At 37.8% G+C, this 13,866-nt stretch overlaps 1 long non-coding RNA gene across 1 annotated transcript in view; it reads left to right on the forward strand.

Annotated features, from left to right (window-relative positions):
- LOC127139128 (uncharacterized) overlaps window positions 1-13,866 on the forward strand; it is an 89,034-nt gene that overhangs the window by 14,828 nt on the left and 60,340 nt on the right. The window contains exon 5 of the long non-coding RNA XR_007809066.1: window positions 4,011-4,114. This is a non-coding gene — a long non-coding RNA (uncharacterized LOC127139128). The remainder of the gene's footprint in view (window positions 1-4,010; window positions 4,115-13,866) is intronic.

Here is a 13,866-nt window from a genome sequence, read left to right on the forward strand (position 1 = left end):
CTGTGATCGTCGACAATCTCATAAAACACCAAGGTACCTGGACTTTGAAGCTCAACGCTCTGTTGTTTACAAGACAAGTGGTTTTTACCTGCCAAGCCACAGCATCTGCTCCTGCTCCTTTTTCAAGTGCTGACTGAGGCAGCAAGTTCTTTGAAGGACAACTCTTTCATTTTTTCCTACATATAAGTTCCAGTGCTTTGGTTTTGGACTTCATTCTATTTATAGAACCATTTTAAACCAATCTAAGATTTGATCACAGTGCTTTACAGAAAAACATAAAATCCAAAGAGCAGATTCACACCCAGAATCAGATCTTATGTAATTTTATGCTATTTTGTGTCATTTTATTCATGTATTACATCATTCATCATCATTCCTGCCATGCTCATAATTACCATCATCACCCATATTCTCCTCCTTCTCCTCCTCTTTATCATTTTAGTTAATCATAGAGTGACATCATTGTGCAATGACACTGTATTTCCTCTATAATTGGGATGCTCATGCCACATGATAATCCAGAGGAGTTATGACAGCATTTCAAACAAGATGCTCAGAGGTTGTGGGAGGCTGTGACACCTGATGAGCAGTTCGTCCTTCTCAAGGGGCATATAACAGAGGGGAGTAAGGGCTGTAAATGATGCAACTTTATATTTTAATGAATATTGGCGTTTCCCACACTAGATTATGACAATAGTATATCGCAATCAGTAGTTATGACCTTGAGGGGAGCATCTTATTTTCTACTGCTTGCTCAGTAGGCACAAGAAGAGCAGAAATGGAGGAGGTGGAGACTGTACTGACATATTGGATCAAACAGAGACTGACTTATTTCATATGAAAAGAAGTGATAGCCTGTATGCAGATAGAGGGGTCTGCAGACATGAAACTGACCCTCAAACCCAGAGATACTTAAGCAGGTCTCTTGTCGCTACAATTTCCGTCTGCATCTTGTCCAGAAGTATGAAATTATGGTTGACACTGGAAAAAAACTGAAACATATACTTCTGTACTTTGTGTGTAACTTCCCAACAGTGCTTTCACCCATGGCAAGATCAGAGGACTTGATCCACAATCATTTAGGAGACTAATGAGTATTTAATTTGCTGGAACAGTGTGATAAAATAATACATCTTGATCTTCCATGCATATATTCTCCAAAAATGAGCTAGAACATGCTCATACAGAATGAAAGTGAAAATGGGATGTTGAGGAGGTATGATTCGACATGTGCTGCCAAATTTGAGACCTGAACCTGCCTCTACCAGACATTTTATTTATTCCTCCCTCCCTTTAAGTAGTTGTGATTCTTATCACACAGTTGTTTTTTATGTTTGCATGTTTATGTCTGCTATAACGCTGCCTCCTTTCATGGTTATGTCTCATCTTAAAAATTAGACTTTTTATGCCATAATGTATTTAGATAAATAAGAAAACACACATTGCCCTTGCTTGATAGAAAAGCAAACATTCACATCCAGATACACATATCTACTTTTTAAAGATGAATGTGACATATCCCTTTTCTCTTGTCTGAGTACGGGTGCGAGACACTGATGTGGGAGTCGCAGCAAGGGCGGCTTTTGTGCTCCTACAATCCAACGGCACTTGCTGTCTGGCTTCTTCAAGTGGAGTGAGGGGCGACAAAGGTGGTTAGCTATTGTTGCATAGACAGGTATAGTAATTACATTCTCCTCCATTCAGTCCCTATCTCTGTACAGCACCAGCATACCCCTCTCAAACTCCATTATACGCTTGCCAAATGGAACAAAAGCCAACATTCAATGGTTTTGGCACTCAAAAAGAGACACTGACCCCTTCTGGGGTTAGACATCAAATCGTGTCATGGTCTCATAGGCTGCAGACTATGACTTTTAATTTATGGTCTCAGAGTGTGGTGTCGTATCACCCGCTGGATTATCCTCATGTTGGCACGAGTGCACTTGAAAGCCCTCACCCCAGCTCTCACTGGTCACTTTAAATTTAACTGTTTGTATTTTTATGATTGTGTAGCACTATAGGGTAGATATTCTCTCTGTTTTTTTCTGGAAACATCAATATTTTACAAAGATCCTATAAGAAAGCATAATTAAGTGTACTTGTACACACTTGTTGTCTGTTTTATAAAATTCTAGTATTTTTGACACGTAGCTTTGCTCATGATCTGTTCTGAGATAAAAAATCCACTCATATCTTGAAGTAGCCAGAGGAAACACATTGCACTGTATATCATGTTCTCCATTAAAATGTAATTAGAATTTGCATGTTTCTCGGGACAATGAAAAGAAAGATTTTTGTATTTTGGTTGAAATTTTTGTGAGAAACACCCAACGTTTCAGAGGAGGAATATTTTGTTCTTGATTGTTTGTCACAGTCTGCTTTTCAGATCTGTTCCACCTTTCGCTAAATTGATCTGTTAGGGCTCAGTAGACAATTCCTAATGAATACAAGGGTGACTCACATCACATGCACAGTAGCTTGAGAGTGCACAGATGTTATAGTGGAGCCTGAAGTAGCACACAAAGCAAGGCACTTGTCTTGTCTGATGAGAGGGCTCATTTGGAATTGCCATTAGTAGACATATGATTTATGGCTCTGTCTGCTGCTCCTACAGTAACCACTGCTTTCACTTCAGCACCACCAGCCCAGAATAGAGAGTCCCTCTCTCACTATCTCTCTCTCTGCTGCTTCTTCTTTGTTGCTCAAATTCAGCACAGTGAGCTTTAGTGATATGGGTAAATAGAAGAGAAAAGGTGTCACATACAACAAAATGCAACTTGTTTTAGAAATAGGTGATGATTAATTGAAATAATGACACAGCTGCTAATGTTCTATATTGGTTCATGTCTGTCAGGAAGTTCTCCGCAGGGGGTTTTCACAATATTTCTATTTTTCAAGACTGTTAATGTGAAAATGTGTATCTGCTGTGAAACGTAAAAAAGGACAGATGCTTAGATGCTTTCTTGAAGAAGCTATTTAGAGAATTGGTGTGGATTGCATTTTTAATGGCACAGTGGAGGTGGGATTTAGCTTGTAGTTGATATTGACTTTTATTTAACCAGGAGAGCCTCATGGAGATTAAAAAATCTATTTTTCAGCAGTCTCCTGGCCTCGATAGGCAGCAGCAGCAGCAGCAGTGAATTACAGACAAAGATGCTGAAACAGAAAATATAAAATGGTAAACAAAATTAAATAAAAAAATTAAATTATTAAAATTAAATAAAAATGTGGTTATAAAATTATGAATAATATTTCCACTTAGTATCAAATGGCACCACCATCTACAAACAGCATCCTGAAAAGCTGCTTAGTTTATCATTATGTAGAAATATGGGACGAGTACCCTCTCTGGTCCACTAGTGGGTCTCAGCCTGTTCGTTAGACTTAAAACCTGCTCACCCACTTGTTCTTCATCTTCATTAGCTTTCATCAGTATCTGGGTTAGTTTGTCCAGATTGTACTCATAGCTTTACTCCTGTTCCGTACCGTTCTCTAGTCTTTATTCTTACCTCAGTTTTGACCTCAGCTTCTACATCAGAGCATGGCTGGCTGCGTACTCTTTGTTAGAGTTTGTTGCATAGTTTCCGAAGGTTTAGTTGATTTTCAAGTTCATATTCATCATCATATTTCATATGCTTCCTGGATGTGTTTTGAGTCCGAGCCCAGTTAAGAAATGTTACAAACCAAGGATGTTGCACTTGTGAAGCATGTACTGTATCCAACTGAGCCACTAGGAAGCCCAGAGGCAATGCTTTTTCTATCAAAAAGCTTCATAGTAACAACATGCCCTCAGAGGGCACATAAACCTGGTCACCTGTCACTTTCGTTTCATGTGTTCTCAGTGATATTTTCCCAAAATGTCAACCAGTTGCTTTTTTGACCAGCTTATAACAGAGGAAAACAAAATCTGAGCCATTTGCATTTTGAAAATGGCAAATTCATTTTCTTTTTTCCTCTCTCTCTCTCTCTGTCTCTCTCTGTCTCTCTCTCTCTCTGTCCTCACCGTGTAGAGAGATGCAGGACCGAGGTGTTGCTCCCTGCCTGGGTGCTCTGCCATGCCACATCTGTCCATCTGTCAAGCATACAGTCCCATCAATCAAACAGCTGAATGCAGGTGAGTGTGAGGCACAATGAGCAACCATTAATCACTCTGAGACATGGACACAGATGAAGTGTGCTGGCTGGGTGGGGGGCGTTTAAGTACTGTGATTACATGTGTGCTTGTGTGTGTGAGAGATAGTGAGGTAGGGACATGATACAGATATCACTGATGATGCTTGAACATTTTCTGTGTTTAGCTAAACTTGTTTTACATTTACTCGTCTTCCAACTCAGTCTAAATTTAACTTGGGTTTAAGTTGTAGTCATGAAGAACCTGATTTCAAGGTGCTCAGTGTGAGAACAAGCAAATGCATGCTTTATTGCTATGTTCAGGGTGCAACAGGAATCATCGTCTGCTGTGATCACTGCTGGATGCTTTTTGCTGGATACAAAGTTGTAACTAGTGTTTAAAGTCTGAAAAAATCCTAAAATGAGTTTGAATAACATTTCACCATTCAGGCCAAGTGATTATATTTCTGGTTATGATGACCTTTGCGTTATATAGTGGAGCCTATTATCAAGAACAGAGGCTAGGAAAGTCTCCGCTTCCTCTGTAAAAATATTTAGGCTGAAACAAATCCCGCAGTGAGTGACATTATGTGTTAACGTAGTGGCTGAAAAGTGCGGAAGATACAAGCTAAGTCTAAGCCTCAAAAGATTATTCAAATTAATCTGAGAAGAGAAAGTCACTCATGCAAGATAGAAGTGAAGCCCAGGCTCAGGCTGTATGCTCTTTCCTGTATTAATTTTCTTTGTTGTTTGGTTTGACAAGTATTAACAGACAGAAACACAAATAGACACCTGGTCATTGTGAACAAGCCACAAGCAGTGTTTTTGACACACACTCACCTTTAGTTCTGTCGGAAACACTCGTGTCTCAAAGCCAGTGCAGTTACAGTTTGGTCTGTTGGTGAGATGTAGCTCTTGGGGTTGCTCCCTGTTGTTGGAAATCACCATAACAGCACGAAATCCATAGCAACATGTTAACTAACACTCGAGGAGCATTATAATAATCCACCAGTGGGAATTAATATGCCCTCCAGGGTGCATTCAAACAGAGCACAGCGGATGCAGGTAGAGGGTGGAGAGGGATTCTGTTGGTAGATACAGCTGTAAGCAGATGTCAGCAGGAATGTGAGCATGAAGGCCTTTACAGGAAGATGTGATTAAATGAGCTAGAGTGTCCTGTCACTAACCACCTGACCATGAGCAGTTTCTTGATTTAGCTCTCATGTGAGGAGTTTGATCTGTTTAGAAATTTCAAACCTTATTTTATTTGTCCCATGAACATTTTCACAATATCCCCAGATATACAGTATACATATATACCCTGTGGTCTGGCTCTGGGTCCAGGGTGACTGCAATCTCCTTTCTTGAGGCATGTAGATAAAATCTTTTGCAGCCAATAGGAAAAGTTTTCTGCCTGAAAAACAAAGCGAAAGCTGAGCTTTGCTGCTGATACTCAGTCTCATAGAAAGAGAAGCCTGAGGAGTAAATAAAGATGGATAGCCTATTTTTGCCTTTGTTGTTTTGTGGTATTGTAGCATTTGTAGCAGTATCTTAAGGGAGGCATCAGTTACCACACACATTTTGTGTGGACTCTGTTTTAAAATTCTAAAAACAAGCATTTCTAATATCATGTGAAAGGTGTAAAAAAGCTTTTCATTTGATATCCTGAAGCCTGCCAAATCTCTGTATGATCCCTAAATTGGGAATTATAAAAGCACATCCAAAATCCATTTATTTTAGCAATTATGCCTGTACTTTAACAATCACATCTTGTTTGTATATTTATTTTTGAACACCGATCAGTTGTTTTTTCCACCTAAGCCATCTGACAGAAATAATGTTCACAAGCCAATTAGAGTAAAAATATGCCTAGGTCATGGTGTAAATTGTATCATCTTACTATTATGTATTGCTGAAGCAACAGCAAGAATGCAAAGTGTGATTGTGCATTAATTTGGTATGAGGAGGAGACAGTAGCGCTAGAGAAATGTTTAATTAAAGATAGACATCCTCCAACTTGATACAGCTGGTTGGGGAATAAAGACAAGCTCTGTGGCCTCAAATAAGTTTAGAAAAATAAATATCCTATTTTTTACTCCTGCTGATCCCATTTAAAATTTCAGAATTACGTGTGCTCATACAGTTAAGTGTAGGAGTCAGTGCGTGTTTCAGCTTGACCATTGGGGTGACTCTTTAAAACACACTTGTGGTAAAAGTGGTAATATAACACATCTCCTGTTGTGGTATGCAAGGATGTACAGTAATAGCTGTGCTGATTCAAACAGTAAATAGTTTAATAGTGGTGTTGTGTGAGGGCATGAAATGGTTTATTCATGACAGAAAATTTCTACTGTTGCTCACCTTGGACCTTTGCATTCGACTGGCAAGGAAAATCAAGAGAGCTTGAGAGCAAAATATGACAGCAGGGGAGAGAGAAAGAGAGAGAGAACGTAAAGAATAATAATTTTCTATATGAATAAATAAATATTTTAAAAACAAACACTGAGCTAAGCTGTAGCATGAAACACCCAAAGGCAATTAACTCTGGGAAAGAGAGAGGGCAATTAATTTTGTTTATCAGTGATGTATAACTTTTATATGGGCCCATGAGGTTTAGAAAAGTCCCTGTTATCTGATTTTATGATGCATGTTTTATTCAGATACACATTTGTGGCTTTGTGGCCTCTGTGAATGTCCAGCTGCTAAGTATATGAATTACGTGCTTTTAAAGAAAGCTCGACTACCTCGGGATCCCAGCTGGCACTGCATGAATTTTCCTCCTCGCCAACCGCCATGTCCTCTATTCAGATAGTCACAGTGCATATTTTTTAGCTCAGCCAGCAGCGAGTGGATTGGATGAAGCAAATCTTGAACCAGCAAAAATCCAGAGAATAGGGTTTGAATATTTCAAAAAGTGTGTATAGTCACACAAAAACTTAAAATGAATGGAGAAACATGTCAAAAACATGTAGGCATACTAGCTTAGGACCTAAAATAGTAACACATATCATTAATAACAACATTAAGCATGTCCACTGTGTAGGCTTAATGTTACAGATCTCTCCTGCTCTTGGATTTAAAATCCATTAAATACAACCAACTTTACCCAAGATAGCATTGTTGCATTGTTTCTACATTTTTCCTTATCATTTGTCATTGAATGTCTTAAATGTTCCTCAAACCAGACTTTTCATGTAAGATTTTTAATATTTTTAGCCTCATGACCTTAAGCAAGCAAATATATGTGTAGTGTGACCATAGCATTTGAATCTAGACTTTGCAGCTTTGAGCCACGTTACGATAGACAGTAGAGGAGAGGTCAGATTAGTTGAAAGGGCACAGGAAGCTGAGTTTGTTTGATCATTACTGCCTTGTCTTCTTGCACATCCTCACCCTGCTCTGTAATTGAGAAATGTAATAAAAAAAAGTGGCGGTCTGCTCTGTAAAATCCCCGATTTACAGCCAGTTTCAGCAGATAGTGGATTTATGTGGAAAGGTCATATGAGGCTACAGCATGTAAATACAGCACCAGGCTGAGAGGCGCTGATATCAATAGCCTTTCATTACTCACATGTGCTGCAGAGACAAGCTATAACCAAAATAAATGTCTCAATTTAAAGTCTCCCCACAATCAAAGTTTTCTTGTGCAGCTAAATTAGTAGCCTATGAAGTGTATTTTTCACATGGACTATCCATGAAGTGCCACTAATTAAATCTGAATGATCAACTTTATATCACGGTGCATTCACCAGTATAGCTCTGGCTCAGGAACATGGTTATTTCTTCACCAGTTGAGGACATTAAAGAGAAACAGTTTGAGACATGCAGCAATTTGAGATTTAGGAAAGTGAGAGCATGGAGATAAGAGTAGCTTATGGGCAATTAGACTGAAAAGTTTAATTCAAAAATTAGAATCACTTTCAAGTTTGGCCTCAAAATGTATTTTTATAATTAAATCAACATCCATTTTTTGCATTACATTCACATTTGCTGGATTACAATGAATTTCTCTTTGTACAGCTACAGTTTCTATTGCATTAGCATGAAAGTGAGAAAATGTAAAGGTATTTTGCTGTGTAACTGAGTCAGGAAAGGCAGTGTTAACTTCTCCCTTTCTTCTGTCTCTGGTCGAGATTTTGATCAGTGACTTATTTCTTGGCATAAAAATGTAACAAAAATGAAGTCCCATCTAAAGAAAATCTGTCTCCATGTTATGAAAAATGAAAATAATTCTGAAGAAGACACTGAACATTTAATTTTAAGTGGAAAGTTAAATTTGTAACAGTTCAGAAGTGATATTTTGTATATTTGGTACATTGCCATTTTAAAGCATGGCTGTGATTTCAATTTAAAATTTGTCACAAAGATGTTGCATCTTCGAATTTTGTGATGAAAAGTAATTTATTCTTTACTTTTTAAGCAATTTACTCAAAATCCTCAAGCAGCAACCTTCAACTGTCCTTTTTATTGAGTTCAGTTTTATTTTTTTATGAGGAATGACAGCTCCTTGACATGTTTCCATGAAACGAGAGGCTACAAAGAGAGACATACTTTGTCCCCAGACTACTGAAAAAAAAAAAAGAAATCTAGAGTTTTTTTTTTTTTTATCTTAACCACTGGTTTAAAGACCTTCGGTCATTTCGATTTTTTAGTAACATCAAAAGACCATCTCAGACTTCAAAAATTGTTTTGATCTCGAGAACAGGATTTTGACCTGATGAAACCGGATTAATAGACATTGCCAAAGGACTTGGACAGACAGCAGTCTTGGTCTGCAGCACTCTTGATCTACTCAGAAGTTCTTTACCTGTGAGACCAAGGATGCTGTTAGCAACACAAGAATTCAAAGTGCCCCAGTGTCTCATTCAGCGCCTTTCTCATGGAAGTGTGTCCTATTAAGTAAGCTACGCACTGGAGCAAGTGTGTGAGTCCTTAAATGATTTTGGGTGAGTGGTATTAATCAGAAAATTGGATCAATCAGTCAGTGGTCTGAGGATAAGGACATCCTCAAGGGGATTTTAAAAAGAAAACGTGAGATCTTAAGAACTGTAAATGCTGTTGTAATTCACCAAGGCAACAAAGGATGTCCCTTTCTTCATAATACGTTCAATGAATGTGCACAGACCTTTCTCAAGGATGTGTCTTTTGTAACTTCAAAAAAAGAAAAAATCACAAAGTAAAAGCCTTCATTAAAGGTAGTTTCACTGGTTTCAAAATCAAGGACTATTCACATAATAAGCAGTTTTGTGCAGGGTGAACAAATGGTGGTGATCTCAGAGAGCAGACAGGTATTTGCAGTATTTTTTGAGTGCAGTGATGTTCATTACATTTCTAAAACAGGACACATGATTTTAATCATTTTAAACCTGTCTCTGTGACATTCTGGGACACTGTGACATTGGGTTCAACACAGCTTCAAAATTGTCTAAAAAAACACATGTTGCTATGTGCAGTTTAGTTTAGCAGTTTATTACTGCTGTGGTCAAATACAGCCTCACAAACCCACTAGCATGGCTTGTTCTCAGATGTTCTCCCTTACTCTTGGCCCTTATGTTGTCACCAATATCGATTAAATGATCCATTCAGGTAGTTACCTGTCACACAGAAAAATACATTTGCACGTCTCTAATGTTCCAATTTGTAGAAAACACATCTGCCGTTTCTGCTGTTTTGTTTTTATACACCTTTTTTTATTTTACTGTAGTCACTTTTTGTGACTAAAAATATATAGCTGTGGTTGTCTGTACTTAAAGGTTAAGGATGCTGTTTTCAATTTCTTTTTCTTATTGTCAACAAATTCCATGAAACTCACCATGTCTGTGGGATTCAGGCCCAATCTCATTCACTCCTGAAGGCGCACATCTTAAAATATGGGTCACAAATACGTAGTTTTCAAGTAAAAAAGCTGAGCATTTTAGTTTTTTGAAAATGTTAGTCAAAAAGAAGCAATTAGTGCATTTATTAGAGACTATTTTTGGCTGTGAATGAATATACATTTGGTAGTTTGACTAGTAAGTATTTACAGCATCCTGATGGTGTATGTGGAACTGATTTAAAATAAACTATAGTGCCCATGTTCATTGTAATGAGGAAAGTGTTACCCAGTGTACAGTGTGGCTCATGGATGTGTTTGTACTCGCTTTAGAAAAACAATGCAGCTCCATGGCACAAAGGAATAAAATATATCAGTTTTTTGATAACAAACAATAGCCTACTTGTTAGCAGAATCTCTACATTCTTGCTTTTGGTCTTCTCAGTGCATTCCTTGATAAAAAGTCATATGTGAAATTTTGCCAGGATTATCTTTAAAAATGCTTGCTTGCTAACTCTGCATGCAGCTTTAACTTTTTTGTTTTGAACTGAGCTGAACTGAAAGCAGTGTGAGAGAGGTCTTTAAACATGCAAGTCTTAACTGTCATTATCACAATGGTTCTCTTCTTCTGTGGTAATTCAAATTGGTTTGAACAAAAACATGACATATTTTCTCCCCATTTGGACCGACGAGACTAAGATGATAGATATAATAGAGATTGATGCTTGTTTCAATCGTACATTGAGTTATGTGCAGACTGTTGGAACATTTCTGTCTTCCACCTCTCTTGTTGTATAATCATCTGTTTTTCATCACCATAGTCACAGTCAGAAGAAGCAAGGAAAAAAAAAATCCTCTGAATATCAGAAAGGCTGGAACACATTTAGTAAGCCTCTCCACTCCCAACCTACCTGCCCTCATTGATGTAGCAATTTCACACAAAAATACAATAATAGCACATGACCCAGGCCATCCACTCTACTGTCACTTCACAAAAGTCCCCTCTGGCAACTGATGCAGAAGGTTCGGCTGCAAAAGAACCTATTTCTGCAGAGGCTTTGCCCTGCCTGAGCCATAGAAATTCTTAAGAGTTCCTTTATAATTGAAGATTTAATGTACAGTTTTCACATTTTAGCAGCACCACGGTGGATAGAGTTAAAGTCCTTAACACACTTTTAGATATTCCCATTTGAACTGGTGTACACAAAGGCTTGTAAAATGATTCAACAGCAAAATTGATTCCAGTGAAAATGCAGAAATTTCTTTTTTCATGGCCTTAGAAAAACCCAACCAAATACTGAATGAACATTAACAACTGGTTCAAGGCCATAGGGCATTTTTGATTACCATGAATGAGATTCAGCCAGAGCTGCAACCAATGACTACTTTCATTACTAGTGCTTAGTCTATAAAATGTTGAAAATAACAGTATTGCAGTAATATAAAAGATAATAAATATTCTTTCATTCAAGAAGCTACAAACAAACAGCAAATATTTAGCATTTTTGCAAATAATAACTATAAAAACTATACTACTATAAAAAATCAAAATTGTCAATTTTCTGTTGATCGACTAATCTATTCATCCACTAATTGTTTAAAGCAATAGTACAACATTACTTAGGAAATATGTTTATATAAGTACTAAATATTACCTCTTGTCTCTACCTGTTTCCCCCCTTTCCATCTTACTAATTGTTCTGTTAACCTGGTCAGAATGACAACAGCCTGACTCTCTGGCCCGTGCTTGTGGACATGCACAAATGAGCTTTTCGGTGTCCGAAATGCCCTTCGCTGCTCTGACAGCTGAATGGACTGTAGTCTGCTCCCGCTAGGCTCCCCAGGGGCCAAACAAACTTATCTCAACCAAACTCACCCTCCACAGCACATACAGTATTTTGATGTTTGTGGGGGGTGGAAGTAAACTACCCAATCACAGCTGTATACAGTGATACAGAGAGCCCAGAGAAAGATTAGGGAAGCTGAGGACATACTGTACAGTGTGCCACTCTTATTATGAATACAAAATTTAAAAAAAAGAATGGTCTGAGTGATTGTTGTGAACTCTTATAGCGGGGGAACTATTACTGAGTGCAAACATATTGTCAAAGCGAAAATGTTTGAAACAATGTTTTGTTTATGCACTGAGTGACAGAATGACTAACATGCATTATAGCTCTGTTTTGTTTTGAAACGCAGTTGATTTTATTTTGTCACTCCTGTGTGACCATGTTTTTGAGTGACTTTGAATTCAGCAGTGTTGGCTTGGCCTCCTCTCTTATTTCCCTGGGGTCTGTAGTGACTTGAGTTGCCAAAATCAGTAAAGAGCCTCAGCAGGAGAGCATGTCGTAGGTGTAGTTTTAGATGAAGGAGAGCATAGCTTACCATTTTATCGTAATCACTCAATCAGAAAAAGGAAATTCTGACTGTGATAACCCAGCACCATGTGGTGTCAAGTTCTACAAAAAATATACACCACAGTCCACACATACTGATTATATATTGAGTATGAATCATGTACTTAAAAGATCGAGCCTTGTGGTGCGTCTTACAACACGTATAGCACAGTATTTATTTGAAATGCATGGCAGCATTGCAGGTACAGTGCAGAGAAAAAGCACAGTGTATCCTGTGGTTCAAACAGAAGCAAATGTGGCCACCCACAATTAAAAACAAACACAGATACATACTGTACTCCCAAACTGACTGAGAGGTCCGTCTTCATACTATACTATTGCAGAACATATAAATCTAAACAGCTGAATTATTAATAAAGTGTAGTGCTGTTACAGGTTTGTTTACCTGTTATGGTGTTATGTGTGCGCAGACGTAGAACAGTCCTCTGGTTTCAGCTAAAATCAGCCAGAAAACCATAAATCAGACAATATACTCTCATCTTATTGCCAGATATCACGTCTTAAAAAAAATATAAATGCAGACAACACCAAGTATATCCTATCCTGTCACAGCACTCCCGCTAAGTCATATGAATAGTTATTTTGTAGACCATCACTCAAGATTGATGTACAACATTTTACCCCAAAATTTAAAGTCACTCTAGGTTTTCTGTGCAGAATTAAAGGCTTCTGTATTTTCATGTTCTTCTGCCCTCACTATGTGTGTAGGTGCATAGCTATGCGGTGAGCTTCTCCTGAACACCTCTCCAATAAAGGCTGAACACAGCAGTTGGCCGTTAGAGGTTTTACTGGAAGAAATGTTGAAACTGTGAATGAGTATTGGACAACAAATTCAACTATAGTGACTGCATATCAGAAAGAGATAAGATTACGTAAACTAGAGGTAAACTAAGAAAACTAAACTCACACAATATATATTAACTGTCAAATAACTTTGTTTTCTTTTTTCTGGTATCTTTTGCAACAAAGGTCCCTGGCAAGGAATCAAACTGTGGACATTGTGGTTATGTGGTATGTGTCTTATCCAGCAGGCTACTGGGCACTCCCTAAATTATTTACATTGTCCCTCATGCCAGGAAGAAATAAAGTATCACCAGCAAAAGATCAATATTCAGTCCCCTCAGGAAGTAAAGCACAATAACTAATCAAGCAAACATGCACATAGAGACCACAAAAGTAAAATTACCGTTGGGTATAGTACAATAGCTTGGTTGTATTCTACATTTTTAATGAATTTAGATCGCTTTGCAGAGATGTATGGAATACAGGGGTAAAGTTATACTAGATCATGCAATGTAGTTACAAGATATAAGCAAGGAACTGCACTAAGTTTAAGATATGCAGAAATGATGTGTACAAAATTTGTCATAAGTGATGAAGCATAATTATCTTTTACACTGTTTTAGGTACTACTATACATGCAGCTTTTAAATGGAATGCACTGCAAACTTCCCTCGATGTAGATTTTTATATTCCTCTGAAAGATTATTGAGATTTTTGATTAAGATTTGTCACTTGTTAGTTGTC

This window comes from Lates calcarifer, linkage group LG7_2 (assembly GCF_001640805.2).
Source record: "Lates calcarifer isolate ASB-BC8 linkage group LG7_2, TLL_Latcal_v3, whole genome shotgun sequence".
In the NCBI taxonomy this organism is placed as follows: domain Eukaryota; kingdom Metazoa; phylum Chordata; class Actinopteri; family Centropomidae; genus Lates; species Lates calcarifer.